This window comes from Zonotrichia leucophrys, chromosome 6 (assembly GCF_028769735.1).
Source record: "Zonotrichia leucophrys gambelii isolate GWCS_2022_RI chromosome 6, RI_Zleu_2.0, whole genome shotgun sequence".
Taxonomy (NCBI): Eukaryota; Metazoa; Chordata; class Aves; order Passeriformes; family Passerellidae; genus Zonotrichia; species Zonotrichia leucophrys.
The window spans coordinates 23,973,630-23,999,973 of NC_088176.1; the positions used below are offsets into that span (position 1 = coordinate 23,973,630).

At 40.1% G+C, this 26,344-nt stretch overlaps 1 protein-coding gene across 3 annotated transcripts in view; it reads left to right on the forward strand.

Annotated features, from left to right (window-relative positions):
• Window positions 1–9,295: 9,295 nt before the first annotated feature.
• Window positions 9,296–26,344, forward strand: part of ANXA11 (annexin A11) — a 34,244-nt gene continuing 17,195 nt past the window's right edge. Inside the window, exons 1-4 of one of the 3 annotated variants that reach the window (XM_064717300.1) lie at window positions 9,296–9,390; window positions 17,580–17,697; window positions 17,892–17,963; window positions 19,214–19,311. The gene's annotated coding sequence lies outside the window, so the exon portion shown is untranslated. Of the gene's footprint in view, window positions 9,391–17,579; window positions 17,698–17,891; window positions 17,964–19,213; window positions 19,312–22,913; window positions 23,203–26,344 lie in introns of those variants that run through there. The other 2 variants (XR_010440875.1, XM_064717299.1) reach the window with 2 other exon arrangements.

A 26,344-nucleotide genomic window follows, 5' to 3' on the forward strand; every position in this document is an offset into this window, starting at 1 on the left:
TTTATTATAGAGTGTGGTTAGCTAGAACTTCTCAAGTATTGTACACTGTAAGTCTTTGAGTTGACTGAAGCTGCAGCACTGACAAACTTCCTCCATGTAGACTTCCCACCTCTAGCTTTTTTTTCCTTTTTTTTTCTCACACAGAAGGAACATGAAGAAAAAAGAGTTTAATGTGGGGTAAATATTTCAATCACCGAGTGATAAAAAATTATTTTGGTCACTCTAAATTTAACAAAATGAAACATATAGGATGCCAGCATTTATCTCATGAAGCTTTATGAAAAAATTCACAAATTAAAAATTTAAAGTAGCTACTAAATTTTAACATGCATTGTTAGCATAGTTCTGGGTTTTTTTAAACTTTTGTTTGCTTTTTTAGAAATGCTACAGACTACCTTCTGTTTTGAAGAAGTACATTTTGAAATACCTGAATTTGCTGCCTCCCAGCTGAGGCTGTACCTGGCTTAAGAATGAAGTAATAACCACTCAGACTTTTTCCAGCAGCAGTTATTATAATTATCAATTTATTTGTTTTCAGGCTTTAAAAGTGGCTGTTGGAATGGTGCTTCCCATTTGTTTATTTTAACCACTGGTTAATCAAGACCCAGTGATTCTGTTCCTTGCTCTGTGTGGACAGTAAGTTCATTTTCTGGAAGGCTTTTGAAGACTAGCAGATAACACAGCTATTCCTTTTCAGGTTTCACCCAAAAGAAAATGTGATATAAGTGTAAAGGGCTGTGCTTCTTTTTAGTCTTATCAGCAAGTTCTGATTACGTCAGATTCTGTGGGAAAATTATGTACAAATATGACTGCACAAATTTTTAAGAGAAAAATATTATCTTTTCAGGACAAATTACTAAAATATTATATTTCTTCTTTGACTATCCTGTCCAATATCTGACACCTCTTATATTTTGAGATTTAGCTTAAGTTAGATTTTCTTGCAGAATTTCTTCAAAACTCCTTGCATTAACTGTTAACCTGGGGGTGCCTAGGGATACATAAGGGAATTCATTATTCACATGACGGTGCATGAGCTAATTTTTTTTTTCTTTACAGGTCTTGCTCCACTGTCTTGAAAATAATCACTGGTTAAAGCTCCTCAGTGCTACACAAAAATTTTAGCTGAAATTTCAGCTATAGATTTGAGATGTTGCTAAATTGCATCGATGCTTAGATGAAGTGAGTTAGTTTAGTTTAGCCTTTCAAGTGTACATGTCAGAGGAGGCTATGTCCTAGCAGAATAGGAAATCATATATATTTATCCTTTGGCCAAGGGTTGGCCACAGTGCAGCTTATATAGACAGTGACACAGCAGATCTTTCCAATCAGTAAACCACAAACCTTAGTCCTACTATGTAGGACCACACGTTTCCAGTCTAAAGAGAAAATCATGTAATTCTGACAGGGTTTGTCACACAGCATCTGTACAGCCTACAGTATGACTGAGCCAGTTGAATGCACAGGCTCTTGTCTTTTGGAGTTCTGACCACTTTCCTCAAAATACCTGTTTTTAACCTTAGCTGCAGTAGACAATAGTAAAGAAATTTCTACATTAAATTAGTTTGGCTGCATGTTACTCTGTACACCTATTAAGCACACTGTAAAATATTTCTTTATGCAGTATAACCTTTCTGTAATTACTATTAGGACTTGCTGATGTGCTCTTTATCTAAGAAGAAAATTTTCTTACTTTTTACTTTGCCATAGAAGAACAAATTACTTACATTGATAAGCAAAACCAGGGTGAGTAAAAATCAGTAGTTATATGTTGAGAACTAAATTTTGATATCAGTACTACCACAGTGGGCTTCTGATAAAGGATTGTCAGTGTTTCTAAATGACTGCAATAAAAAAATAACCAAAAACCCGACACAAACCCTTTGCTCCTCTGCAGGGTGTTTAAAGCATTTTGCGTCAGTAAAGCCTGCTGTTTTGAATGAGTTTCATATCAAGCCCAGAAAATACGTGACGTGGCTTTATCAGCTTTGCAGCAAGTCAGACTTTGGGAATGTTACTGTTATCTTGTTTGTGCCTCAGATAACTAATCTGCAGGGAAAAGGCTATCTTGACCTATCTTAGAACATTTTTATAATTATAGATTTGTTATTGTCTGTAAATAAATTTGAGACCTTGTAGGAACCTTTTTAGAAGTCTGAGTTTTCACAACTGATGTTTTGACCTTTTTCCCACTTATTATTCATCGCTAAAACTTCTCCTTTTCTTTGGGGAATTTATTTTCACTGCTGAATCTACCAACCTTTTCTTTCCCCCAGTCCCCTTAAAGAGTTTGACAAAGAGCTAAGAAATTTTAAACCTTTAGCTGCTGAAGTATCTTCTTGGAAATTGAACTTGGAAAAGTATGTCACTGCTGGGATTAAGAAGGGCTGCATTGTTGGTTAGAGAGCTCCCATAAATGCTGTGTGGAAGCATCTCCTGGCAAACAATGGATGCTGGGAAGGAAATTAACAGTGATCCATTGATTTCTTACTACGCTTCTGAACTGTTTGTCTGTTTTCAGCTTCTAAACAGTGAATCAGGACACAGGCAAGTCTTGATCTCATAGAATAATCACTGGTATGCAGCAGCACATCTTGTGGTTAGGGCAATAGAGGGAACTTGGGAAGAACTGTATTGCAATTACTTGTTTATTACTTGTTCAGCCACTGAATTACTCTATGGCATTAGAAAAACTCTTTCACTTCTTTCTGTTAACTTCGTTTATTTTTATTATTTTTTTAGATTTTTGTGGACATTTTTCTAGGTATATTTTATCCCCTGTTCTCTTTTGCCAAGCTCAGCACAAGGCCTGCCTGGATAGAGTGGTCACATCTACATAGCTCTGTCCCATGTGCCCTTTCCAGTAGGAAAAGCAGCCTAATAGGTTTATATTGTTATATTGGTTGTATTGTAGAGGAATAGGAGGCAAAATTATATGTTCTTTTAAGTATTTTCAGGCTAATTCCTTGGCTTGACAGATGTTGCTGAGTAATTTCATAGTGTTTGAAAAACAAAATGTATGATGAAAAGCACAAAAATGTCAAAATTTCTCCTTGGAAAAAGATCCAAAACCAAATAAAAACCAATACCCCAGCCAAAAAGTAGAAGAATTGAGGTCAGAAATAGTTACTATAAAATTATGGTGAGCAAAAGAAAAAATGAATGCTATATGTTATACCAAGAAAACAGAAATGTATGAGTTTTGGTAGACAAATGTAGGTGTTCAGGAGGTGGCTGTCAGCAATATAGATCTTTCTTGCCTCTTATTTGTCTCTTCAATTTCTTAGCAAAGAGCTTTTAAGCCTATAAGGAGGCTTCATGATGGAAGTCTGCATAGTTCCAATCTCAAATACGTACTCTTAATGATTTCCTTTATTTTGCCCTGTGTCTGCAGTTGTACATAGCTTTGTGCAGGCACAGCAAACCTGCTGCTGAAGGTTTCAATAATGAGTTTCCTCATGAGTGTTTTCTGGTGTGTTTTATCAGTGTGCGATTTATTCCCATTCAATGTATTCCATTTTCTTGGAATGGAATAGGACGAAGAATCCCTGTTACATCACTGCCAGCTGTTTACAAACAGACTTACCTAATTAGTTGACCACTCAGCCCTACAGACACGGCTGGAACATGGCTCACTTTGCTTGAGCTTGCACTTCAGCACTGGGTTTAACAGCTTTGTTGTGTGTGCTCATATTTCTTCTCTTCTACTGCTGTGAAGTAGCAACCTTGTTAAAAATACAGTTGTTGTTACAAGATACCTTAGTGGATAGCAGGAGTTCGTGTGAAAAACTGAATAAGAGCCTTCACCTCAATATGTTTTGAAGAAGGTCTAACTCTTCACAGAGTTTAAAGCTGGAAAAGGCTATGGAAATGTTTGCTCTGAACAACCCCAGTAAGCAAGAGAGTAAATTTTGCCAAGAATTGGATAATCTTTCTAGTATCGTCGGCTAAAAATATCTTCTTGATCATCTTCTTGATCTGAAAAACAGCCCTGCGGCAGAAAGGGCATCAGCTCCAGTGGGTAATCACTCTCCAAATTAAAATTGTCCTCAGCTGCTAGTTATCAGATTTTTGGGGGGGTTTAGTTTTTTTCTGCTGACACTCTCCAGGCTAATAGGTTTTCGTTTTTCTAATTACATGGTGCTTCATTTCTCTGAAAGTTCTTTTGTTCCATAATCATATTGCCTTTTCATTTTACTATAATCAATTGTTTGAGGCCCTTTATTACCAAGTAAAAAATCAATTCTAGAATATCTTTTTAAAATTTTTAAGCGTTTCCTTCCTGCTACCCTGCTCTCCAAACTACATCTGGTCTTATTAAAATGTGGATGTCATCTGTACACAGTTTTCTAGTACTGATACCATATATAGAGATAAATCACTCTGCCACTAAAAATCAACACATCTGCTTTTGTTTGTATATCTAAGAAACTTTTTTTTTTGCCTGGAGCGCATGGAAAGATCGTGCTGTTCCAAACTCTAATATGAACTGCAACTGCATTACTTGCTTTTGGATATCATATTTTGTGTACCTTTTTGGACTTGCAGGAATGTGGGGTTTTTTTCTACAATTAATTGAGAGATTTTTATCATTTGCCTTCTCAAAAAAACCTCAAAGTAGAACTTGAAGTTTAAGTCTCTAGAATCAGAATCCTTTAATGACTTCATTCTCTTTCCTGTTTCCCTGTACCTGTACTCCCAAAGCTGAGGACAGACCTTCTCCATGTTACTGGTCTAAGGCCAGGTAATAATGATAATAAAGTGTGGAATTCTGCACCTGCAAGAAGTGACTGGAACTCCAGGCAGGTGGATGATGTACTGCAGTGCATGCAGTTGTTAACTTGTGACACTGTTATGCTTGTTAGGTTTATAACATTGTCATGTTTATAAAAGTTGGATCGAGGTAACTCTTGGAGTATAAATGGCCCAGAACTGTGCAAATGTGGGTAACAGGGCTTGAGCTGAGGCTGAAGCCAGCAGTTGGAAAGGAGCAGTGAAAGGCTCCCAGGGCACAGGAGTGATATTCTACCCCTTAGGGGGAGATCCTATCAAACATGTTCTCACTTTTCAAGATGCTTCCCCCTCACCCTACCTACTCCATTCCTCTCTTTGCCTTTGGTGCATATTACTTTTCATGGCAATTTAGCTCATGAGCAGTATCATTAGCAGCTTGGTTCTTGCTCATGTTTGAGGTGGCCTCAGTTTCCCTGTTTCATCAATAGGACATTTTTACAAACTTCTGTTTGAAAAAGTAAATGGGCTAGACTTTTCCAGACCTTGTTCTGTAGGTTTCCATTTGGAAAGTTCATCTATGCAATAATTATGCTGCCAAAAAAAAAGAAAAGAAAAGCAAGACTGCAGATTTCTAGTGACTAATTTGAATGCTTAAATATAGAATAATGGAGACTGATTTTTTATTTTTTTTTTTAAAAATTCAGTTTACATGCTCCAGAAATTCCATTTTAATAGTTGAAAAAAGACAGGAATGTCTTTTCAAGCAATAAACTAGAAAGTGCTGGCTCATAGAGCAGTGCAGAAATGGAGGCCTATACTCTCCAGAATTTGGCAGAGGAGATGTTTTAGTCAGAGTAACACCTAGATGCTACAGAGCTTCCTTAAAGGAGAACTTAAGATTTAAAGCTTAAGTTGCACTTTTGGAAGCCTTTTTAATTCTTTTGTTGTAATATTTGATACCCCTTACACACAGAATGCAATTATTTGATGTATATGAAAAGAAACTGCAAAGCAGAGTTTGTCAGGAAGCATTCCTGCTGCAAAAGCATTGACTGCAGCTTCCTGCAGCCATAGGGAAGCTCTGGAGGTCTCTCCTGAGGCACCTGAGTTACTGCTGTACATCCTAGAAGCCTTGCTGAGGTGATTTTCAGAAAAACCCCAGTGAGAGACCAGCTCACATTTCTCTAAGATGAGCAAATATCCATACAAATGGGACTTTGCCTAGCTCTTATAACTCTTGGTTCTTAATGAATTATGAGAGGTAAACTCTTTGATATTTGTGGAGTATTTAACTGTGTGGGACAGGAATACTGAAAAATGTAATGCAAGGGGAAAACATGACACCACAGCTGTGCAAACAATGCTAAGATGTTCTTCATGCCCTCTCCTCACTTGCTGATTTGCATCTCCTTCCTCCCCTCACATGGTCAGAGAACACCAAGTTTGAGATGCTCGAGGTGCAGAAAATAGCTACACTCTCATGTGGTTTATTATGGGCATAAGTTATTAATGATTGTTTAAAGAGCACAGTGAGACTCATTCTGTTACAGCCCCTGGGACATCAGCCCTAGTCTGAGTGTCCAAGAGGATTCTGAACTATGATCAACATGACACATGCCAGTAGGTGTATCTTCAACAGAGGAACTGCCATGGGGCTATTTTTAGTGTAGCTATCAGATGTCTTAGGATGGAAAATTGTAGAGCTCTCTTCCAAAAGATTCTACAAAGCCAGACAGGATGGCCACAAAAATATAAGTAGATTTTTAAGACTCTAGCAAGCATGAATATGTTTTCAGAAAGATGAAATTTTTGCTAATTGTGCAGGAGATGGAGGGACATGCCTTCCTAAAATTGTGGTAAATTTTGAATTCTTTAAATTTGTTTCACAGGTTGTTACTTTTTCTCGTGCTTCACAGGGTCAAGTCCTAATATCTTCCTAATTTACACCTGCTACATGTAATCCCCTGCCTATTTTAAGCCTTGGCTGTACAGACTGAGCTGGTACATTACTGCCACGTAGAGTTCAGTGCCAGCTACTGAATGCTTTTTATTGAAATTTATACAGCCTATGGTAATCAAGAGATCCTTACACAGGACTGCTTTCACTAATCAGGCAAATAAATCAGTGCCACTTTTTCTTACTATTTTATATGCAGCTTCCAGACAATAAAGCAGGATAGCATTAGTCATGTGCAGTAATGCTAAAATAGTAACTCAAATATTATAGCAGGTATATATGGTAACAGCCACATTTGTTTGGAACAGAGAATGCATATGCATATACAAATGCATAGGCACTTACTGTGTAGCTGCACTGAATTGCATAGTACTGAAGAAGTATCTGCTAAAGTTTGTAATGAGAGAAGGAACTATGCTGCAAAGCATGACATGTGGCTCCAGGATCTTAATTTTAGTACTATCTAATCTCTCTGTGGCAGCAATGCAGCAGCTCAGTTTCCACAGTCAGGTGTAACTTCTTCTTAAAGTCAGGCCTGACTACATGAGAGCAGAAACAACTCTGAAGATATTCCTTTAAAATTCCTTCCCAAACTCGTGTAGAAGTGTATGTGACAATGCTTGCTTGAATGAAGAAAAATAAGTTTATTTGAGGACAGGACTTAAATAGTCTCTTGTTTCACCAGCACTATGCCACTGATCTTATTTTCTGCAAATATGCTGGTGGAGGTTTTCTGAGGTTTTTCTATTTATCTTGGATATGGAGGTTTTCTGAGATCTTTCTATTTGTTTTGGATATGGAGGAAAAAAAAAATGGTTTACTTTTGAAGTGATAATCATGACAATTAAGTGGCTACAAATTTGTAGTCCTTCATAGGAGTTTTAATTGTTTCTCCTTATCATTTTTATGCAACAATTGATACAAATTTTATTCCATGCCAGGAAATGATTGAACAAAGGTTCAGATGTTGCTGAATATCAGGGAAATGTTACCTGAAAATGTCTGTAGACTGATGTGCCTGCATCCCACTTCAGCAAGTGAAGTGTGTGACTATTTCCTGCTGTTTGCAGATGGTGATCCATAAGGGTTCTTGCAGGTTAAATGTTACATTTTTTACTAATCATAGTATTAAAAGGAGTTATAGGACTGTAACTGTTTTATTGTCTATCTGGGCCCTCTGAAAATCAACATTTTGATGGTAATGTGATCTCCCCATTTCCTGTGCAAAATCTTTTACTGTGCTCCCCAGCTGGAATTTCTGCTCTTTCCTGTTTCAGGGTGTTCATGTACGGTGACTGTTGGTATTTATAAGTTTGCATTTCCCTAGCCTAAAGATTTTTTTGATAAAATGTTAGCACTTCTCTGTTGCTTTATTTTCTTCCTTGTCCTTTGGCAGCTTTCCACAGCTTTTGGCAGTCCCAGCTCTTTGTCCAAGCTGTCCAGCAGGAGATTTTCTCATTCTGGATACATTTCTCAGAAAGGACAACTTTTGTTGCCGCTCACAGAAGCCTCATAGAAATCCTCACAATGTTTCCTTTTCAACCAACAACCTACTGTATCTCTAGGTTCTAAAGGAATCTTCCTGCTATCAAACTGCACAGAGGTGAAAGTCATCTCTTTCACCTCACCCTCGGCCTTTCCTTACACATCACATTAAGCAGTTAATTATCAGTTTAGTGTAATTACACTGGGGACTGAATTTTATTTTTTTCTGCCAGAAGTGCTGTGCCCTAGTCTTGAACTGCAGACATTAGATGGCCTGTTGAATGGAAATCTCAGTGCTTGTGGAATTATTACACATATAAAGTGGGTTTTGTACTTAAGCAGTAATAGGATCAGTAGTTGTGTCAGTTGTGTCAATTTAAATGATAATTTATTAAGGACAGGATTAGTAAGAGCTCACTTGCCTTTGGGAGTAGAATTAGAACCTTGCTCAAAATCCCATCTAAATCTTCTATGCTTCTCTTTAGCCTGTCCTTGTTTCATTGTGTTCAGCTGATCATTCAGCAGAACTTAAAATTAGACAAAATTAGGCACTGAATTAGAGGTTTTATTTTTATTTTTCTTAAGTTAGTAGTGCTTTCTAGTCCCTTGCAACTTTCAAGCTGTCCTGCAAGCACAAGTGCATTGCACTCATAGTAGCAGCTGCTATTTTCTCTTGTTCTAAGCAAGGCATTCTCTGCCACTCTATTCTTATCCCTCTGCATATTCAGTTTCTAAGCAAGAGCCTGTTAAAGGGTGATCTTGAGGGGAGAATTTCCCTACTTCAGTGGGCCTTTCCTGACTAGAAATCCAAGTGTATTTTGAATGTAAACTTTCTTCAAACACATCAGGCACTGTTTTGTGGAATATTCTGAAGAAGTTCTCTCATTCATGCAATTCAGCTTAGATTTTATGAGATTTGCTCATGTCAATCTCTTGGACACTGTAGCTAATATGAAAGTGTAGGTGCACAGTTTGTGTTAATTGGGGTGGGGCTGGGCTGAGCCTCATCCCCAATGGGCACAGCTGGGAGCAGCAGGTGAATCCCATTGGAGCTGATGAGCCCTGGAGTGCCCAGGGGCACTGACCAACCACCAAAGGGAGCAGAGGGCACACAGGGGCAGTGCATCAGCATGAGGGGATAAAAGGCTGGGCTGAAGAACTGGAGGGGCAGACACCTGAGTTCTTCTGATGGGGCAAGGTGTTAATCTGTAAGGGTGAGTGCTTAAAGCTTTCTGGTACTGTGTGGTGATATGCTGTGGGTGTCTCAACTGTGATGTGTATATACCTATACAAATATATATACACACGCACACACACACACACACACATATATATATATATATATATATATATATATGAAGGTAAGTAATTCCTGTTAATAACTTGTATCTGATAAAGTGGCTGCACTATTAAAGCCTTCCCCCACCATTCCCCAAATCCTAGGAAAAGGATTTTAAAAATGAAGTTGCTCAGTTCTTCTATTTCTGGCGATAGAGGTAGAAGTAAGAGTCTAATCTGACAGAGATGGTAAGTAAACTGTTTCTTCAGTTTCCAAAATTAGGACTGTAGAGTTTGAATTGATAAGATTCAAACAAATTTTAAAGTTTTATTTTAATTGATAATAAATTTAGACTTGAACTCAGGGTTGGAAGCAGTAGATTGCAAATGCAAGGCATAGTGGGAGATAACACTGAACAAATGCTTAATCTTTTTTTTTTTTGCTCTCATGTACATAGGTGAACTACTGATTTAAATACATTCATTGAAAGAACATCATGAGCCTATCATAAAAGAAAATAGAAGCAGCATATTAATAAAATATTCATATAGTACCAGATTTAGAGAAACTGTAAATATTAGAATGGGCTGAGAAATAACTGTGGAAATGCAATCCCTGAATAAGAGATAAATTGTTCAATGTTCTGGCGAGGAAATACATATGATGAAAGCTTGGGGTTGTAGGTGCAGAAGGTGGTGATCAAAACTGGCCATTTTATTGATAGTCAGGACCCAGTTATTATATTTGGAAAACATGAACAGACTAGAAAATATGTGCAGAGCTAGCACTTCATATAGTACATTAGTAGAGGCATGAATAGGGAATGTCATTTTCTTCAAACCCTCAAAGAACAGAAGTCCTCCTGCAGCAAATTCAAGGTAAATGCCAGCAAATACTTGGTGAACTCCAACATTGGAGAGTGAAGTGAATTATTAAACAGGTGCAAAACAGAGACTATCAGGTTGTAGTCAGGAAAGAGAAATTCTTCTACTCTGTTGATGGTGAACACTATGAGACTGCAAAGATGAAGGTCGTGGAATATTTTTTTTCACAGAGAGAGTAATTTGGTATAAATGCTCAGTTGAGATCAGATTTGTTTAGGTATGGAACACAATGAATGATGAATCAATGGTATGTGCTCCCCATTTTTAGCATCTGTAATCTCACTCCTTCAAAACTACTTCATTATAGGAAAATAGATAGCAATCTCTCCTTTGATATACTTTTTCAGGGTACTCCAGGGGTGAAAAGTCACCATGCTGAGCTGTCAGAGTCCTGGATAAAACCCTTCCTTCACTATGCATGGTGTGCAATGGCAGGCCACGACATGGGCTGCAACAGTAATTAGGTTTTATAGCATGAGTATTTTTGCCTTTTTACAATCTATTGCCAGACTGTACTATTTTAAGAGGTGAGCATGTGCCTGTTGAGGCTTGATCTGAGCTCACTAGCTGGGGTCTTGCACGCTACCAACAGCTGACAGAACAGAGAATTTAGCTCCAGTCCTGTACTGAATTTCATGCAAGCAGCCCCTGAACACTGTTTATGGATGTGCCTCCACAGATCTCACTCTGGGGGACTCAAGCAGGCACCAGATTGTTCTCTATACCTGTTTTTCACTGTGTGTGAAGTGAGGTGGTCCATCTTTGTAGCTGGAGCAGGCTGCTGGCTTATTGAGGAAATGCTGTGTTGCCAGGATCCTTGGAAACACCAGAAAGGAATGACAATGCTTCTATGTGTTTTCTTGATTTTTTTTTTCCCTCTGAATTGTTTTCCCAAATGCTAAGTTTAGATACTAATATCCTGCAGTACATGCACTCTTTCTGGCTCATCTTTGCCAATGCTTTCCATTCCTGATTGCAGGAGCAGGCAAGCCAGTTCCCCCAAGGCAGAGCTTCCTTTGGGGTGATGATAATGCAGAAATCACCAGAGGGGAGGGAGGACATGGCAGCCTCCATCTCAGTCCTGGTATCCCCTGCTGCCTGAAGCTCCCAAAATCGAAGGCTGGCTTGATCCCCTCCTGCTGTTCTGTCCCACATACTGCAAGCACTTTCTCACAGGAAAGTTTTGTGAACTATGAATAACAGTCCCAATTTTGGGGATTATCTGATTCTATAAATTAGTCAAAAGTGCTCCTTTTTATTTTTTTTTCCTATATGGAGACTGGCATTACTTCAAGATCACGTCAGGACAAACCTGGCCATTTCAGACAATTTCTTTCGTATCTTTGAGATGCTCCAAAGATGCTCTATGGCCAGACAGCAGTAGAAATGTGCATGAGGGATGCAATGTTCTGGTTTGAACAGTGTTTCCAGCAGTCTAGGAAAAAGTGAGATCTATTTCAAGTCTTCAGGTATAATTTCAGTGATACTTAGCTGATATAAACCATCTTAAAATTACAGCATTCTCCTCAGTTTTGCAGATCATCACCAGGACTTTCAAGTGGGTGTCTATATGCATGTCCACTTGAACTGATTAAGAAAACCCCAAAGTGTTTCTTGATAATAATTTCCTTTACACTTCCCTTTGTAATTTCCATGCTTTTACTGTTGCCATGTCTTTAAAAAGATCTTTTTACAATATAACATATTAACAGAAAACTCTTGCAGATTTTAGTTCCTTTGAAAACACTAAATATATCTTCAGTATAGCATGAGTACTGTAAATCACTTGACATGGTTCAACTTCTAAATAACTTGGAACTTTGAGAAAATTGGGGTAAGGAGCTTTTTTAAGCATAGGTGAAGTAGTCTGTGACAAAGGAGTAGTGATGCCAGTTTTTATCAGTTGGTTCAGGAACTGCTGCCTGATTACCTCTGGGTTCATTGGAAAGGGTGTATCTGTTCTGAGTCTCAGGTAACTTCACCTTACCAGGCTTGAGAAGCAACTACTTTCACCCAGTGAAAACTGACTTGCCTAAGCCATGGACAAAAGACAAAAAACATAAAACATAAATGCAATATTTGATTACTTTACACTGAGGGATTTGAAAACCCAGGTTAAAGCCTGAGGTGGTTGCTCTTTGAATTCAACTTGTTTGAGCAATGGGCTTGAACTGAGGTTCTGAAGGACTGAATAGAAAGATGGGAAAAGTTTTAGTCAAGAGTTTTTTCCTTTTCCTGACTTAGTCTTGCAATAGTACAGTAGTAACTCTGCTCAGAAGGCTTACACATTCAGCTTGTGTCTTTGAAAAAGCTCACTGTGTTGTCATGAGCAAAACAGGAAACGTGTAATGGTATGATCCCCAGAGGAGCCCATCCAGGGCAAACTCTTCTGACCTTGTGGAAAACACATCCAGCCCAAACTCACAGTCAAATGGAAACATACAAGTTAACCACAGAAGTTAAGAAATATCCTCGTCATTGTGTTGTTTTAACGTGGAAAGTCTCTACATGAGCAGCTGAGCAATGAATAACACAGCCTGCAAGCTGATGCCACTGCAACTCTCTTCATCTTGTTTTCCTTTTTCTTAGAAGCAATATTGTGCCCCAGCTTGTTTTCATTTTGCAAGCAAAGTGGTATTTTGGAGTGAATTATATACTTTCAGATTTACACACTATTAGATATTGTTGCTTTCCCCAAAGAGTAAGCAAAATGTAAATGGCAAGAAGAGGGAGACATGATTCAAATTAATCTTGGCAGCAACAGCTAGATCGTTATTTAAAAACTAAGATCTGATTGAGAACAGATATTTTGGTCCAGAAATTCTCTATTCTGGACCAGACCAGTTCTCTGCTCTATGTAGTTTTGCATGTGTCAGGGTAAACTCTTGCCCTGCAAAGGTACAATAACAGGATCCAAACCCTGTTCTGAGCAATAACTGAGGCTGTGTTCCTTGAAATACATGGCCAAGATTTATTTCATATTAAACTAGAATTAGGGAAGGAACATACTATTTGAAACCCGAACAGCTACATTCTAGTTTTAGAAGCTAACGGCTACAATAATTGTTTTTGAAGGGTCTGGGAATAGTTTTAAAATTAGAAACCCTGTAAACTGTGGCAGTTTTATATATTCCAACTATAAAGCCTACTACATAGAGATGTATTAAATATTTGTGGTCAGACTAGTATTAATATCTTTCTTTAAAATTTTGGTTATTTCAGTAGCATGTGTCTTCACCTACTGATTGAAACAATATTACTTTAGCAGTCTTTCTGTTAAATACAAAGCTGAAGTTATTCAGTGCAACATAAACATTTAGCTCTACAGTTTAGTCTGTAAACACTTAAAAGGTTGGAATGTTTATCTAAAATGGCCAGACGTCCAAAACTTGCAAAGCTGATCTGTTTGCCGTGTTAAAAGAAGTAGAAAACAAAGAACTTTACTCATCTGAAAATGAAGAATAAAAAAATCTCAATTTTACTCCCATCAATAATTGGTTTCAATTTAGGTGCAGTTCTGAATTTTCTTGGCACTGATTTACTGATCCTGAACTTCTTTTATAAGATAATTGGTTGAGATTAGGACTGCTGCTGGAATCTCAGTGTAAATCCAGGTCCCAGTAAAAGGATGAAAGGGGATGGAACAGATGAAGGTAATACTGGTTTTGTGTTTTTATTTTTCTGAAAGACTCGCTGGTATATATCAGGCTGAGAAAACCCACAGGTTTAGGAGTGCTTCATGAGCACTTTAGTCTTGACTACTGTAAAAATGGCAATTTCTGTGAGAAGGAAGGAGCTACTGTCACACAGATGTGATTGTAACCTCATATTTTTGTCCTTATGCTACTGCTAGGAAATCACCAGACCTGATTGCTGCTCAGTTCTTGGTTTGGTTACTTAATATTTCACAAAACTGTTAGCTCTGGCAATACATTGTAGTTGTGAGGTGTTTACTTTGATGTAATAAGTATAATGCTGTTTCTGCCTTTTAAAAATTTTCCCTTAAATGCACTGAAATGCTGTGTCCAAGCTAATCTGGAACATGATGCATGTCATTATCACATCAGCTGTTGAAATCCTTTCATCAAGTCATAAGGGAACTGCCCACTTCAAGTAAGGGCTAAGCAGCAGAAACCATAAGGATCCAAACAGTGACTATAAAATACTATATTAATATTTTCATAGTTCATAAGAAAGTTTGGTTTATTCTGTGATGAAAAGGAAATGAAGTTCTGAAGGTCTTACTGTATACAAGTTAGCTTGGTTTGGATTAAAATTATATGATCCTTTAAGGAAATCACAATGTAGAAGAAAGTCTTGGGGTTTGTTTGGTTTGGGTTTTTTTTGGTTTTTTTTGTTTGTTTGTTTGAGGGGGAATGGAGGGGATGTTTTGGTTTGTTTTGGTTTCTTTTTAATTAATTTTTTTCTCCAAACCACAGCCTGAATAGTTGCTGTTTCATAAGCTATGACTGTAACAACAGGAAAGAACTCAAAGGAGTTTTACAGTTAAACATTGATTTGCAGACATAAGGGAACTATGTGTTTATCTGGCATAATTCTTCTCAATGTATTTAAGAGTAATTACTCTCATAGATATTTCATAGCTCTGCCCATAGTTATAATTGCTGTAATAACACAAACGACCGCTTGAATCCTCCAGTGCACTTCTAGTGATTGGATGTCTGATATTACCCCATGTTTTGATTTGCTAAATACCCCGAGGTGACTGTTTTGCAAACCTTTTTCATCCTTGCTATTAGTGCAATGAAAGCTGCTCAGCAGGGGCACCGTCACTCCAGCAAAGCTTTGGTAGACAGTAAGAGGACTCCCTCTGTTGGCAAATCTATGGGTAACAGAGAGAATGAGAATTACTGCGTGCTTGTATCTTCCTGGGATACTTGAATTTTGTGAAATCTCTGCAATTTGATTGATGATGCTGTGCTTCAATAAACAAAACTAACTAGCCACAATCTGCAGCTGAACTGTAAACTCAGACTTTAATTATTCTGGTCTATTTACATGTGAGCATCATTTTTGTGTTCTCTGCTGTATAAGCAAATTAAAATTGAAGGAAGCAGGAATATCAGCGGCTCATATTTATGGGTGTTAAGTATTTCTCAGGTGAAATAGTTCAACTATTTTAAGAAAAGAAAAATGCTTTTCCATATTTTAGGAGAGGGCTCTGACTCATCATAGAATGTTTTAAAATAGACTGAAACTCTGAATCAAATGTTAGCAATGAGCTGTCATTCCTTTGTGCTTTGAGCCAGCTCAGATAATGGGCTTTGCTGACAGCAACTGCTTTATAGAAAACAACAATTTCTTTCTTTTTATTACTTCTAAATATGAATATGAAAGTCTAGTTCAGAATGCAATGAGGCTCCCTTCCTTAACACTTCAATCAAAGGCGGTTTGCCGTGTTCAAAATAAGGATAAGAGGTACAAAACGAAAAACCAAAAGCAAACCAAAAAGCATTTGAGGCCAGCTGTAATCACCTAGGACGGAGGGAGCTGGAGAAAGAAAAGAGATTTCCTTGGCCAGGGGGGGTGACCATGGCGGTGGAGCCTGTGTTTTGCAGAGCTGCGGGGACCTGTGCCACGAGGCCACCCGGGGCTGCGCTGCTGTGCACTCCCACAACCAGGAGACTGCTGCTCCCTGCAACTGGAAGGCAAGCAAAGGAGCATGTGCTGATTCCCAGTTCAGCTGGGTGGGCAATACTTGTTGGAAAAACGCTTACTTAGCTCTAAATTTGCCTTCTTCCTTTTACACAAATGCTGCCTGGTTGCTGCCAATACCAAGAGCACAAATCTGACTCTATTCAGTTTCAGTTAAATACTGTGTTGTCCAGCTCTCTCAGGATCTGATCCCTAGTCTGTGGTTAGGGTTTTTACCTGCAAGCAAGGCTGCACTGTGACACCGATGAAAGGCAAACTTTCAGTGCTTGCTTTTCTTAATAGTTGCGAAATATTTTGAGCAATCTTGCTTAAAAGGTCATCTGTGCTAAAGATGGCTTGAATGACATGGTTTTCCTTAAATGTGGAAAAGGCTCCTGGTGAGTCAGGGCTGAGTCATGGGAAGATTATGCTGCTTCTCTGTATGAGACTTGGTGTATGGTGTCCAAGAGTTCTGTCCCAAAGAACTGTTTTGCCACAGCAGGAGGCATGGTTTGAGGAAGTGCTGACCCATACCATTAGTGAGGTGAAGAAGCCCCAAACACCTCGCTGTGCACAGATGACCCCCACAGGTATTAATGATCAGAACCTCTGAAAAGCTACACTTTTAACTGCAGTTTGAACTGGTTTTTTTGTGGTCTTGAGAATTTTTTATTAAGCCTTTCAATTCTGACTAATAGTTACAGAGAAGTCTTGTACATGTAGGATATTTATGTAGCCCTCTTAGTTTTTATCATCACACTGAGGATTGATTAATGGTATTTATTTCCAGTGTTAAGGAACGGAATTTGGAAAATGAACAGGCTAAAGCCACCTACTAGGCCTATAGTCAGCTAAAATTACCCAGATGTTGATGTTTACTGAGTAGCTGTATTTTCAGCTCCATGACTGTTTTGATGTATTTAATACACATATAAGCTATAGGCACTCCTTTGTTCACAGAATTACCACACAAATATGAAAGAGGGGCATATAGCAGATGAAGGAAAAGAAGAATAGTTCAATATGTGTATTCTGACATAGGATTTAAAGGTGAGGAGAGCAGAACAGAAGATAAATGAGAGGGTTCAGTTCTAATGAATAGGACAGTAAAGGTAAAAAGCTGTGAGTTCATGACCTGATGGGAGGAGCTAAAAGGTGTCAAACCAGAATCAAGGCTAAATGGAGCTTTGTGAGTGACTCCAAATCCCACCTTTTTCTATTAGGAGTACAACAGAAGCATTGCTGTGAGACAGAAGTATGAACAGTTACATCAGAAGTGAAGGAGTAGAAGAATTGAGATCTTTGTTTCTCAAATCCTTTCTCAAACTTTATGGTGTAATGGGCACACCTGCTCTGAGTCAGTGGTACACCATTTGTTGGCATCACCAGCAAATGGGTTTGGCTGGAGCCAGCTCTGCTGTGCAAACCTTGAGGAATTATGCTAAGCTATAGCTCCTCACCTAAAGAATTTGGGTCTTACTGGGAATTAAGAGGACCAGCCTGAACTGAGACCAGACATATCTGAAACTTCTGTGGCTGCCACCAGAGAGGAGTTTGACTACAAGCCAATCGCTTTACACCACAGGTACAGTCCAAGTGGCAGTGGCTGCACAGTGGTGATGTCCCCTTGAGCAGGGGTGCCTCCCAAGGCCATTCCTCAAGACCAAGAGATCCCTTGCCTGGCATCTGAAATCTACAGCAAGGTAAGTGACACTTGATGTTAAATCTAAAGCATCCTCTACACAAGCTAGCTTAATTATTACAAGTAATAATTGGTAAGTAATAGACTGTTTGACCACCTTGTTGTCATTGTTTAGTAGCTGTTTAATCATCATTGTTAAATCACTCTTTAACAAAAGTTTTTGCTTAACCCTACAATAATGACTTCTATTCATAGCTTGAAAATGCTTTGATACTGCTGAATGGCCGAGTTGCTTTGCTCTCTACTTCCTGGAGGGGCAAAAAATAGGTAGGTATTTGTGTTTGCATCATATTAAGTTCCACCCAGAAACTTTGTGTGGCTGAAACGTCATTTACAGTGATGATGCAATCAGCTCACAATGGTATTACAAATTGCCACAGCTGACACATAGGGATGAATGGCTCATTCAGAATGCATTCAGATGGGGTTCCCATTCAATCAACTGAACTGCATTCAGCAGTACTTAAAAATACTAGCAGATATTTATCTATTTCCCTATACTGGGAGCTTAAACTCTGTAAGTGAAGTGTGTGTTCATCTGTTTCTGTGAGTTCCTTTTCCTGTTGGCTAACTCTGTTCCTTAGAGTTAAATGTTGATTGGGGTTCAGAATTCAATTTTACACAAGACACAATGCAAAGCAGAAAATCTAAACAAATGGTAGAAAACGTGATCAATAAAGGGGTAGACTAGTGACTTCTATGAGTGCAGGTGGTCAAGTGTCAGCCCACAAAGCCCACAAAGTCAGTTTTCCACCAAGCAGGAAAACACATAGCTATCCAACTGTAACATTTCAAGAGTTTAATGAGAAGTTTCTGTTAATACAAAATGGAAATGAAAACACTTCCATCTGTCATTCCTTGATGAAAATGTTTATTTCAAGGCTATACTCTACTGCATGTGAAGAGTAATGGTTTACATACAGATGCATGCTCAACACTCCAATTCACTCTTAACTTAATTTGAGTGCTTTCAGTAGCAATGGAAGATGTTCAGATTGACAGCCTCGCAGATCAAAGCTTACAGTGTGATGGTTTGGGGGAAAATGTGAGATATAGGCAAGAAAATTATTTTAATTTTTTTTTTTTATGGTTGAGACCTACCCAGGTCTAAGGCAGATAGTTTGATAACATAGTTTGTACAGTCCATCACAAGTTCTGGCCCAGTTATGAAATGGCTGTAGTGTTGCATTCCTCAGCGTACAGCAAGTTGAGGCCTAGGCGGTATTACCTTTATTCCAGACTAGTGGCAGAGCAGACATTAAACATTGCAGTCTCCTGTTGCAACAAAAATGCACTGAGGAAACTAAGCTGGAGTGCAGAGGTCATTTCAGCTAAGCCTGCCTCCAAGCAATGGATTTTAAGCAGTAAAACTTTCTCAGGAGTGTAACACAGATTGAGCATAGTGCTGTTATCATCAAATGCTTGTTATCTTCAAGTCTGATATGCTGGCATATACAAAGAACCTGTGGAGGAACAAGCAGGGGAAGAAAATCCCAATGCATGATATTGTCTTGCAGGGATCTGGTTTAACTGAAGGCCCAGTTATAAAGAAGAAGGAAAGCAGGTGCATAGAGTTGGAAGCTGATGGAGTTAGAAACCATGTGCAAAAAAACCAGTAAGTATAAAATCTACAGAATGCTCAGGAGCAGTAAAAAAATGAGGAGGGAAGATAAATGTCTTGTGGCTAAAGCAGAGTGAAAGGATTCAGGCAAATGTCTTTCTAAAATCTCCATCAATCAATAGGACTGTAAAAAAAGTGAATTACAACTCAGCATGACTGTGAGAGAATGTCCTTTCTCATAAGAGAGTGAGTTACAGATGATGTATATCAGCTCCTTAGGGCTCAAAATGAATGTAGGCTGTATGTATGTGCACCTTCAGATATCTGAACCTGATCGAGTTCATGCAGGAAACTTCTGGGGCAACCTGGACCATTTGGGTTCCAGGCTAGAACTCCCAAAAATGTACCTTACGCTGACTGGTACTCCAGGGTCCTAGACTGTCTGAAAGACTGTTATAATACTTAGAGATTTTATGCTTTCTCTATTATTTTCTGCTGGCTTTTACTGTGTAAACACCCAAGGTTTTTCTTTTTGAGTTTTCAACAATGCAATATTTTAGTGATAGAAATGAAATGCTGTAAAATGAAGAAGGATAGTACCTGTGAAATCAGGAGTGTGGATGTTTTGTTGTACTAGTTTCCACCACTCAGTTCTGGTCTGTGTGTTATAATGGCACAAATCCACTTGGAAAAGCACCAGGCTGGAGCTTGTAAGCTTGGAAGGATCACTAGGAAAATGCATTGCTTGCAGGAAATGCTGCTGTGATTTTTGTGGTTTCTCCCACAAAGGTTTCTCTGTTTCAATTGGTGCTGGGTCAGTATTGGCACAATGTCAGAAAGCAGTGGGACTATGCTTGAGATGACAGGCAAACTCCCACTGTCCCAACACCAAGGATTCTAGTTTCTGCCTCATTTCTGACTGTGGGATCACTGTCTATATGAATTTGGTTTGAAATGCCAATACAGAATGACAGTTTTTTTAATATGAGTAAAAGTAAACCTCTGTTCAATTGCACAGCACATGGTTCTTTGGGGTTCTAGCCTGGGTAAATACCAGCTTAAGTATTAAAACCCAAGGAGTTGGTAAATAAAAAGATATTAAAACTCCTGGAACTTTAAGTAGATGCTGACAAGTACATATGCTATCTGTAGCAGTTTTTGCAGGAAAAATGTTTTACTCCAGCCAGAGATCCCAAAAAGCATGGGCTCAGAAGTTATCATTCCTGTGGAAAAACTTCCAGAAATAAAGTATGTTAAGCAAATGTCTCAGTCCCTGACTGTCTGAAAATGGCAGGTAGTGAGGTTTCCATACAATGATTTCTTTGTCAGAAGAATATTCCATATGCTGCCATAGCTAGTCCAGTTTTCTGTTTATGAATGGAGCATCAAAGGTGTGAGACTTCCAGTCACTGAGCCTGGATAAATAGAGGGATTCATAGAAGTAAGCCAAATCTAGACCTTGGTTAAACCCATGGAGGATTGCAATTGACTTGAAAGTGAGCACAACCTGGTCTGGAATGAATACCAGGCTGGTTGCAGCAGTACAAGCTTCCTCATACACCCCCTCCAGCCTAGGCATTGATACTCAAAGGGCTTTTCTACATGAAAAAATAGCAGTACTAAAGTTGTAGAAATAGGAGTTTGGTTTTTTTCAAATGCTGCTGGAAGAAATAATGCTTTGTAGAAGTTGCTGTGTCCTTATCTGATGGGAGCAGCAGCTCCACTGAATGGCTCCTAACCTGTTTCAAAGCTACTCTGGTTAACAGAACTCTTGTGTTGGAGCTAATGTGGCCCCTTTTGGCTGGCACAGGTGAGAGGGGTTTAACTCCCAAGAGAAGCAATACCAGCAGACTCAGAGCACAAAGATGCCTGGCCTTCTTTCCACCTGAGCTGCTCTGGGCACATCTCCATTTCTCCATCTGCTTGCACAGTGAACATCAGGATACACTCTGCATCAGAACCTGTGTTGATGTTTAGCTTTGCCTATTAATGAAAAATGTCTTTACCAGTGAAGCTTAAGGTATCTTAATTTATAATTTGTGCTAAACCACAATAAGCTAATGTGCTGGTTTTGTCTGAGATGGAGTTTATCTTCTTCACAGTGGCTAGTGGGGGCTATGTTTTGGATTTGTGCTGAAGACAGAGGTGATAATAGAGAGATGTTTTTGTTATTGCTGAGCAGGGCTTGTACAGAGCTGAGGCCTTTCTGCTTCTCACCCCACCAGTGAGGAGTCTGGGGGAGCACAAAAAGTTGGGCAGGGACACAGCTGACCCCAAGGGATATTCCAGCCCATATGACATTGTGCTCAGTCTATGATAGCAGGGGGGGCATTTGGAGTGATGGCATTTATCTTTCCAAGTAACTGTTATGTGTAGTAGAATCTTCTTGTCCTGGAAATGATTGAATATCTGCCTGCCCATGGAAAGTGGAGAATTAATTGCTTTTTCTTTGCCTGTGTGCATGGCTTTTGCTTTTCCTATTGGACTGTCTTTATGTCAACACACAAATTTTCTGGCTTTTACTTCTCTCATTCTCTTCCTATCTTACTGGCCAGGGAGGAAGAGAGGCTGTGTGGGGCTTGGCTGCTGGCTGGGGTTAAACCACCACAGATGTTCTTATATTCAAATATAGCTATTCACCTGCTTTAGACTACTTTAAATGTAGCTGTTTCCCACGAGTGCAGCCTTGGCCTCTACAGTACCAATTAAATTTTTGATGAGGGAGAGGGAAAAATGGCAATTTCTTTTCTTTAGTTCAATCACAGCTGCTGTAGTTTGATGATTGGCCATTGTGGTATGTGAAAGTTGTATGGAGGAGAAAAAGCCCAGGTCCTCCTCTGAAAGCTATTGGTGGTTGAACAGGATGCTTTAAGAAGTGTGAACACATCTATCCAGATTAGTTTCATTCTAAATGAAATTGCCTGTTACAAAGCACACATATTAGAGAAGCAAGTGGTGGAAAAGAAGTTCTGGAGCCTGTTCACAAAATTCCCAGCTGCAAAGTCAAGTTCATTCCCCACCCAACTTGTATAATGCTGTGATTCAGTTAGATAATGCTGTGTTTGCTATTCTGATTAGTGTCTTGGCAAAAGAAATATAATTGGAAAATGTTAGCTCTTTTTATTTTCCGTTTTTATTATCTTGGTTTTCTCTCTCTAAATGCTTCCATGTGAGCAACTTCACTCATCTTTAAAGAATGCATGTAGGGGGAAAAAAGTTTATTGACGCCTTTAACTATTACTGCTTGTACTAGAAAAGGTCGACACCATCAGTCTCCTTCCTCTTGATTTTTTGTGGAATTTTACTTAAGGAAAAGTATGTTTTATACAAAATGGGGGGGGGGGGGTGTTTCTGTACCACCGTGTTTGGAAAGCATGTTTTCTGAAATTCCTGGTGAGAACAGTCAGGGGTGGTTTGGGGTTTAAATCCGACGTTGTGCTGAAGGTTTACAACCTTGCCTTGACCCAGGATTTGGTTTTGTCGTGTCCAGGTCACCCGGTGCCCCGGGCGAGGCTGCGCTCCTGGGGAATGCCCGGGCTGCCCTCGTGGCGGGCGGAGTCACCTTTCCTACCCTGGGTTTGTGTTTATACTATGGGCCTCTCGCTGGAGGCCCAAACCCCGCCTCTTGCTCAAACCTGCTGTGCGGTTTCTACCTGCGGCCGGTGCGGGGCTGTCTGTCCCTCCCCGGGGGCCGGTGCGGGGCTGTCTATCCGCCCCGGGGGCCGGTGCGGGACCTGCCCTGCCGGGGCTCACCACGCCCCGCAGCTCCCGGCAGGTTTTTCACCGGCCGGTCCCGGCCCTCCCTCGCACGGAGGCCGCGGCGGGGCGGGCAGAGTGAGCTGGGGCCGCAGCGGCTCCTCCTCCTCCTGCCGCTCCCCGGCACCGCCCTGCAGCGCCGGCTGCACCTGGGACGGGCGGTGGTAGCAGCGGCTCCCAGGATCTTCGGTAGGCGCGACCCCGCGGTGGGACGGGACCGGGGCGAGGGGCCGGGGCCGTCCGGTGCGGCAGGACCGGGCCGGGGCTGTGGGACTGTGGGCCGGGCCCGTGTCCCCGCCGGGACGGGATCCTGGGGCGGCCGGAGCTCGCAGGGTGACAGGCAGCGGCTCAAGGGCTGGCCGCGCGAGCTCGGGGCTTGCGGCAGCTCCGCCGCTGGGAGGAAGCAACGCCTGCTTCCTGGGGAAATGTGCTTTCAGAACAGAGGGCATGTTTTGGTGTTGTAGCTGCAGTTCGGCCCTTTGCCTGTGTCCGTAGTTTATCTTGAGTTTATAATTTTGGTGTGTACAGTTGTCAGGAGAAGGCAGCCTAAGATGGTAGGCTGGCCATTACGCAGTGCTTTTTTACTCCCCCTGAAGGCCTCTTTCTCTAAACTGCTCGTACTATACTTTATATCTTCTTATACCATATGTACTTCGAATGTCTTTAAGACAATTAAGTGTCTTCAAACCGTTTCAGTTGTCTTAAAACGGAAACTGTTCAAGCTCTTGCTATGCTGTAGTTATATGTGTGACAGAACACAGCGCAAATATCTCCATATTCAGAAAAGCAGTTCCTTCTTGTCCTCCTCTTGTTTCTGTAAGGGAGTACTACTGTAAGGGCAGTAAGGGAGTACTTCTGTGGAATATATTTTTCTTTTAAAATATATTTATAGTAGTTCCTGGAAGCTTCTTCCTGTTAAGGAGGAGCTGTCGAGAAGTAACGTTCTGAAGGGAGTGGCAGAAGCACGGGAGGCATCTCAGCCTAGGACGGGGACAGATGGCGCTGGGGCAGGAGGTGTGGAGGGAAAGCAGACCGGCCAGAGAGGAGAAGTGCTGCTGCGGTGTGTTTCGATGAAGGAGCTGATTATGGGGATTATGCCCCTGAGAGCCCGGCTGCTGTCGGTGTGGGAGGTTCATTCCCTGATACCTCCCCCAGCATACAGTTATTTTCTGTGGAGTGAGTCAGTGCTTTGCTGGAACACCCAGGGTAACGTCAGAAACAATACAAACCCAGTGCAAGTGTATGGTTGCTGTAAAGCCTGAGTGTATGAACCCTTTCCCCATAGCTTGGCTATTTCTATAATTTCCTGTATTTTGAGTTGCTGTAAGAGTCATGTGGACCACTCTCCTCCCACTGATGCAGCCGATAACTTGAACTGAGTATTGCTTGCGTGTTTGCCTGTAACCCTGTCCCCAGTACATTTCTGCTGAGTGCCTAATGATTTTATGTCAACAATATTTATGGTATTTTTGTTCCTTTCTCTTGCCTGACCATAGTATAAGGTCAGAGGCCAAAATGTCTGTCTAGACTTAAAATTTCTGGAGTAGCCAGCACATTCATTCATATGATTTGTCGCCACTTTAGCTCATTATTTGTAGTCCCCAGAAGTTTTGGATTGTTAGACTGAGAACTCTGTGAAATGTCAAAATCACTACAAATGTAACAAAACCAGCAGTGGGATGCAGCTATTTCATGGGGGTGTTTATGTAGTCAGAATTGTAAAGAGATAGTGTTAGATAACAACTTAAAATATAAAACCTGATCTGCTATAAAAAAAATCAAGCCAAGAAGTTTGTCTGATTTGAAGATTATGGGAGATGCTGTTTGCTAAACCTCTAGCAAGTCTTGTTGGAAGATGGAGCTTCCATAGGGTCTGTTCAATAGCACTGCTTTAATCAGGGCCAAGATAGAGCCAACCTAATTCTAGAGCTGTGATAGCAATGGAGGTATATGTTAAAAAAAACCTAGTTGAAGCAGTGATGTAATTGAAAACAGCAGATGGTTTAATTGTGACAACAGAAATAGTAGGGCTTTTGAACAAGCTGCAAGTTTCTTTTCAGCCAAGCCTCTATATAATAATTTGTAGAAACTTCTCTGTCAGTTTCAAGTTGTGCTTGGAGGATTCCATTACATCAAATATTCAGCTAAGTAATGGCACCAATGTTATTTCTTTTGTTTATTTCATACTTTTGTGTTTACTACCTTGAATCATGTTTCCTATTGTATGTATTTTTCAAGTGTTTTATGTAAACTGTTGGAAATAAGGACAGGGACTTGTTAGCTGCATGCAGTGTTTTGAGTTTCTTTTGAAGGCAGCAAAAGACTTTTTAAAGGAAAGGAAAAGGCTGCTTATTTACCCTTCAGTGAGCAGCACTTTCACCTATTTGAAACTTGAGTTGTCCCTTTACTTCTGCCAGTTTATTTGAAAGTGGGTGTGGTTGATACAAATGCTGAATTTTCTACTCAGTTCCCCAAGCTGGGAAGAATGTAAAGTAGATAAGCAAACCAAAGAACAGCAATAGGCATTAATTTTGTATTGCTTCTATTGTTGCTCTGTGCTTGTTCCTGATTTTATCAGCACTCGCTAGACAATCTTGATAAGAAGTTAGATCCTGAATGGTGTGAAGCTGGAATCAGCTATGGGACAGAGCTGTGGGACTCAGTGGTGTCCTTCCAAGAGACAGTTCTGTCACATTGTTGTGTGATTCTTGCTTGGCAGCTAGTTTTTTGTTTGTATGTATATCCATACTGTTGAGCGGTGACAGATGCTGAATGTGGAGCAGTGCCAGCCGTTAGATTGTGAATAAACTGAATAAAACAAACACAGCCCCACCCAGCTCCACTACCTGGCTGTTCCTGTGCAGTGCCCTGTCACTGTGCCCTCTGCTCGGTAGCAGTGGTCTTGTTTGAGATCTTCAAAGGCAGGGAACCAAGTATGGCCAAGTGTGGCCTCCTTTTTTGCCTTATGTGCTGTCTGTTTGAGAGAGAACTTGCTATCTTACTTGGTAAGGGAAGGTTAAAAATCTTCTGGAATTCTCGTTTTGGTTGGTTTTATTTGTTTTTTTTTTTTCCCTTTTGCTGCAAAGTGTGGGGGGTGAGGGTTTTTTTGAGCTCATTGGGAAACTCTTTACCAGTAGGAGAGGTGGGCTTCCAATTCAGGCTTTTAGAACTTCTGGTGAGCTTAAGAACTGTCAAATACATCAGTTCCATATTAAAGATACAGATGAGTTTTAATGCTTCTGAGGGTCTCTTTATTGTGCTAAACTTTACTATAGTCAATATGTAGTGAAGTGATACTTGCTATATTTAATTTCTGCACCCCAAAGACCTC